The following is a 6805-nucleotide window of genomic DNA, read 5'->3' as shown; positions in this document are numbered from 1 at the left end:
GAACAGAAGAAAGAAAGAGAGACTCATGGAAATGGACTATATAGACTAGTAGTTACCAGAGGATAAGGGGTTGGGGGGAGGGAAGAGGTAGATGGGGTAAATGGGGTCAAACGTGTGGTGACAGAAGGAAATCTAACTATAGGAGGTGAACACACAGTGTAAATATAAATATATATATATTATATATATATGTCACCATAAAAATAAATTAATTAAAAAAGTTATTATACATCATCCACTGAAAATTGTATGGGATTTATTTTTTTAAAATGTAACAAACTTTTTTTTCAGGAAATACCAGGGGCCTGTGGAACATGGTAGGTTGAGCTGATCTACATAATAGAGAGGAAATCTGGAAAATACTTGCTATTTTAAGGACTGCTAGTTGAAGTGATTTGTAAATTCATGCCTATCAATCACACATATCCTAAATGAATTACATCCATTCTGCATCATATCTGGCCTCAAACGACATCATATCTTTGTCATGCTTTCTCCAGAATAAGGGTATTTTTTGTTTGTTCAGTTTCTTTAAAAAGTGGAGATCATGATAAGAGGTCTTATATGTTATTTTTATTTTCCCTTTCTGGGAAAAAGTACTGACTCTTAACTATATATATACTTATGTTCAATTACACTTCTGGGTGTTTATCCAAAGAAAACCAAAACAATAATTCATAAAGATCTTTGCACCCCTATGTTCATGGCAGCACAATTTCCGATAGCCAAGATAAGAAAGCAATCTAAATTCTTATCAACAAATAATTAGATAAAAAAATTATGGTTCCTATATACAATGGAATATTACTCAGCCATTAAAAAATGAAATCCTACCATTTGCAATGACGTGGGTGGACTTCGAATATATTATGCTGAATGAAATAAGTCAGAGAGAGAAAGATAAATACCATATGATTTCACTTACAGGTAGAATCTAAGAAACAAAAAGAGCAAACTAATCAAAAACATACTCACAAATATAGAGCACAACCTGGTGATGGTCAGAGGAGAGGGAGTTGGGGGACTTGGAGCAAGAGGAGAAGGGTTAAAGAAGTACAAATTAATAGTCAATAGATGGTCACGGGGATGGGGAGTATGGCATAGGGAATGCAGTTAGCATTAATGTAATGGCTAGGTGGAGAGCCAAAGGAGAGAAGGAGCAATTAGATGGATCGTTTTATAAACTATGTAAATGTCTAACCAAGGTACTTGAAACTAATAATAAAATAAAATTTAAAATAAATTGTGTGTCTTATTCAAATTTTAATAATGTCCTTAATGTTAGCTTATTCTAGTCAATTTCCCTGTTTCTCTAAAGCAAAGCTAAGTACTTTCTCTTCTATGCTTCCAGGTATAGTATATACACCTGTACTATCGCATTTGTGATTTTTCTTTGTAATTGTTCACATCAGCTATACCCTGCATTAGACCAAGAGCTCTTCAAAGCCAGAAGACATACTATTCATCTTTCCATCAGTAATGTTTGTTTAACTAATTCTTCAATCTGGGGGTGAATTTCATAACTATAGTAACATAGATGACAACTGAAGTTATTCAGTTTTATGATATGTGCTGTTGACACCTCAAGCTATAGAGAAATTTGACTAATATATTAAAAGCAGAGAAATAGGTTATATACGTTAGAAATATATCCATTAAGTTAGTTAAATAATAAAGTGCTTTTAAACTTTCAGCTCCTGGAACATCTATCTAATCAGTAGTATTCATTATCCAAAGTTGTCATACAAGCAAGATTTTTTTTTTTAATTCCAAACTACATTAAGGTTTTATTTCTTTTTAAAATGGTTTTATGAGTAAGATTCTATAGGGTATACATGATTAGATCATTTTTCCAGTAAAACATAACAACACATTGTCACAAGAGGGCACCCTTTTAACAAGAATTGTTCCTCAATATGTAGAAATTCCTTGAAATTTTAAGTGACTTTAATCCACACAATTAGATAATGATAAAATGACACAAAAGATTTAAGCAGATACTTTGCATTATATATGCCAGATTTTCTTTTAATTACTGATACCTACAAAATATTAAAATCCACAAGAAAAACAGGACTGAATTGTCTAATGTAGAAAAGTATGTTACATAGATTGTGCCTTTTAAGCATCAAGACAGTAGGCTGAGTTCAGTGCATTGAAATTTTACATGACCAAATGTGAATTCCCCACTGATCTACCCCAAATTTTAACCAAGCAAGGGCAGGCTAGATGTATCTACACTGATATATTAGTAGAGGGCAAATGAATGTCATTGGATTGGAGGTTTCTAATTTTTAAACTTTTAGATGTTTAAAGACATAATGCTATTGGATATCTTGATCAATAGTAAATTGCAAGATGTCTTGGTGTATATCTGTAAGATAGCTAAATAATTACCTCCCCTAAAGTCATGAATCCTTTTCAGCAGTGACCCATGGTGCTGTAAATGCCTGACCCTACCTTGCCCCACCTTGCTCTAGTTTGGGTTTTCCTATTTGATGAATTGGACATTATCTGAGCCAACCATGGTTTCACAATCCCTCCAGGAGATTCTGAAAAAAGGCTAAATCCGCCTGTGTGGTTTAGACTGCATTTAGATTTCAACCTTAGTACCTCTCTCTAATCCACAGCTTGCTCCTTTAACTTGCAATCTCTGTCCTCTAACACACGGATCTATAAGTGTTCTTGTCTCCCTGACTCTAGGACAGATTCTGACCTATTACAGAGGAATTAAAAGAGCTCACATTTTTTTTTTTGTCTGTATCACCTCTGATCATTATGGAGTATTCCAATTATAATCGTGGGGCTGCCCCATTTGTGTCCGGTCCCATGCCCTTCTTCTCTATCACCGTCTACCTCATAATTAGCTCAATAATTTAGTAAGTAAGCTTCTGCTCCCCCAAAATCCATATTCCTGAGTTCCCATTTTTGGTAATTGGTTTAGTATCCTAGTTAGGCTCAGTGCCTGGAAGCCCCAGAACACAGCCTTCTCCCTTAGCTATTCTAAATTTTGAATTATAAACATGGGGACCTTATTCTATCCTAGAACTGAACTTTGCTTTTCTTCTTGCTAGTTTTACTCTACCTAGAGGCCCAATCTCCATCAGAATTTCAAAGTATTCAATATTCCTTGGTGAGTGATATGCTTTTTTATCTTAGATGTCATTGCCAATCAGTTTATCTTGACCATAATTGAAATAATTTAATCGGAATTACTTCCCAGTAGCAAAGACTTTACTAGAACTGGAACAGGGGTCAATCTCACAGGACATGTCTTGCTCCTTTTGTGGACTTTCTGTCAGAGCCAGGCCTTTCTTTGCCCCTAGCTTGGTTCTCCATAACTAGATCTGCCCCACAATGTTCCAAGATAATGCTCATGCTTCCATGAAAATTTCTATTGATCTGTCTTCAAGGTTACTGATATTTCCTTCTGCCTTCTGCTTTCTAAGCTCACCTAACAAATTTTTCATTTCAGATATTATGTTCCTAAGTTCTAGAATTTCTAATTCATTTCTATATAGTTTTCATTTCTCACTTGAAAATTTCCATATATTCATTTGTATGACCACTTATTACTTTCATCTTTGAACATATTTATAATAGTAAATTTAAATTTCTTATCTTCTAATTCTAACATGTAGGCCATCTCAAGTCTCTGTTGTCTCCTTTTTTTATGACTATGAGACATATTTTCCTGTTTCTTTTTTTCACTTATAATTAACATAAAATATTATATTCCTTTCATGTGTACAACATTGTGCTTAGACACTTATATAACTTATAAAATGATCAGCCTAATAAATCCAGTACCCATCTAGCACCATATATAGTTATCACAATACTATTCTGTAACTACCAATTTGCACTTCTTAGTCCCCTCCCTCCATCACTTATCCCTCCATCCTCCCTATTTGGCAACCATCAAAATGCACTCTGTATCTATGAGCTTGTTTCTATTGTTTGTTTGTTTATCCTGTTCTCTAGATTTCACATATAAATGAAATCATGTGACATTTGTCCTTCTCTGTCTGACCTACTCAACTCTATACCACTTTCCAGGTCCATCCATGCTACTGCAGATGACAAGATTTTACTTCTCTTTATGGCTGAGCAATATTTCATTGCTCTTCTCTATTCATTCATCCACCGATGGATACCCAGGTTGCCTCCATATCTTGGCTACTGTAAATAATATTGCAATGGACATATGGATTCACATGTCCCTTTGAAGTAGGGTTTTGAGTTTCTTCAGATAAATACCCAGAAGAGGGATTACCAAGTCCTTCTTTGTCGCTTATTATAGCCTTTGTTTTAAAGTCTGGTATAAGTATTGCTACCCCAGCTTTTTTTTTGTTTCCATTTTTATAAAATATCTTTCTTCATTCTTTTGCTTTCTGACTGTTTGCATCATTCAATTTGAAGTGAGTCTCTTATAGGCAGTATGTATAAGGGTTTGGTTTTCTTATCCATTCAACTACCTTACATCTTGATTGGAGTATTTAATTCATTTACGTTTAAAGCAATTGTTACTAGATATGTAGTTATTGCCATTTTATTATTCATATTTTTTATTTTATTTTTCTTAAAGAAGTCCCTTTAACATTTCTTTTAATACTTATTCGGCGGTAATGAACTCCTGCAGCTTTTTTTTTTTTTTTTTTGGTCTGGGAAGCTGGCAGTCTTATGTGAGCTCCCTTGTAGATAATTAACTACAGTTTTCTTGCTGCTTTTAAGATTCCGTTTGTGTTTAACTTTTGGTATTTTAATAAAGACATATCTTGGTGCAAGTCTCTTTGGGTTTATCTTGTTGGGATTCTCTGTGCTTCCTGGGCTTGTATGTCTGTTTCTTTCCCCAGATTAGGGAAGTTTTCTGTCATTATTTTATCAAAAAGGTTTTCAATCTCTTCCTCTCTTTCTTTTCCTTTTGGTACCCTTATGATGCAAATGTTGTTATGCTTGATGTTGTACCAAAGGTCCCTTAAAACATCCTTATATCTGTCTTTGGATTCTTTTTTCTTGTTTTCATTCTGATTGGGTGTTTTCTGCTACATTATCTACAAAATTGCTGGTTCATTTCTCTGCTGATAATCTACTGTTGATATCCCTCTAATTTATTCTTTATTACAGTTATTGCATTTTTCATTTCTAATTCTTTTTTTATGTTTTCTATTTGCATTTTTCCCTTTTCTTTTTATGTTTAGTTATTTTTAATTATATCCTGGTTTTGTGGCTCATACATTGTAGAGTCTCTGGGTTCCATTACTTTCCTTTGAAGAGTAACTCTTTTGTAATATCATACATCTACTTGTATTTAAACATCAAATTTGTATTCCTTTTTGGTATATAGTGGTTGAAACATCAGCTATCTTCTAGTCCCCCAGCTATCGCTTTTTGCTGGGGTCTATGATTTCCCTTATGCATGTGCAATTTAGGAATCACCCATAATCTGAATGAAGTGTACATGCATATCTGTGATAGTCTCCTCTGTGACTGCCACCTGTTTAGTATTCCCTCATACCCCACTCAATTTTCCAGTTCTTCTGTTCTGTTAGCCTAGAATTTCATACTCATTTCACAAGCTAGAAAAACTTGCTTCTTCAATTGTAGTCATCCAGTTCTTCAGAGACCATAGAATGTCTTCAAGTTTAGGTCTGTATTAATGTCAACTTAACCGGTGCAGTTATTTTCTTTCAATGGTTGAATACTTTGATATTTCTTATTTCCTGTTTTTTTTTTCCTGTGACATCAAATGTGTGTTTTTTTAATGTTTTAATCAAAATTTATAATTTTTCCTCTGCATTTAGATTAGTTAGATATGAGTCAGATGAGTTACAGCATTACAATTTTAATGTTTTATCCATCATCTTGATAGTTTAAAATTAAAAAAAAAATCTCTCTTTATTTTCAGAATTTTCCAAGTTGTGAATTTCTCTGTAAATATAATGAAGGCTCCATTCCCAATTTACTTTGTAGGCAGATGTGCACATGAAATCTTAGGCTTGGACATATCCACACGTTTGAAAGTCATAAAAGTGATAAAAGTCACTGTTTATAGATATCATTTTAGTCAATACAGGGAAGAACAATGATAACCAACTTTCATTAGAGAATTCTATTGTCAGTGATTTTTTTCCTGTGGATAAGTGGTTAATTTTATTGTTTAGAATTGGAATTGATGCAGTGGTAGTGATAGATTCTGATAATATATGTTTTTAAATGCTAACTCACCTTGTTTTCTGGTCCTGCTACCTATATGATTTGATTCTAACTTTTTGTCTCCCAGATTAAACTGGACTTTGATAGGAAAAATTTTCACTTTGAATGAAAGGAATGGTTTTGATTGACATTAAAGAGAAATAAATAAAGGAAAATAAGAAAATGTTATAACACATTAATAAAATATTAAATTTTCAACAATTTTATTTTTCTAAAAAATAGAAAGTTTATACTGTATCTCATTATCTTCAGAGCCATATTATTAAATGAAATTTCTACCTCATAAAGGATTTCCAGCAATATGCAATACTTAACAGCATTCACATCATTAGGGGGAAAATGAATAGATGACTGAAAGAGGTAAGCATTGTGCAGTAATCTAGATGGGACACAGTTGTATACATGAAGACTTAATACTTTTTATCATGGCATTTATAGAAGTTAGTTTCCTGCGAACCTTCTAATTAATATGACTTTCATAGACATTTCATTAACCTCAACGGTTTAGGTTTCCTGTAGATAAACTGCATGCATTCTCATCTTTAACCTTTCCATGATGTTCCCTAATTACAGATTTCATTGATTCTTA

Source organism: Rousettus aegyptiacus, unplaced genomic scaffold (assembly GCF_014176215.1).
Source record: "Rousettus aegyptiacus isolate mRouAeg1 unplaced genomic scaffold, mRouAeg1.p scaffold_m13_p_4, whole genome shotgun sequence".
Lineage (NCBI taxonomy): Eukaryota > Metazoa > Chordata > Mammalia > Chiroptera > Pteropodidae > Rousettus > Rousettus aegyptiacus.
The sequence above is the reverse complement of the archived record's forward strand: the minus strand, read 5'-3'. Positions refer to the sequence as shown.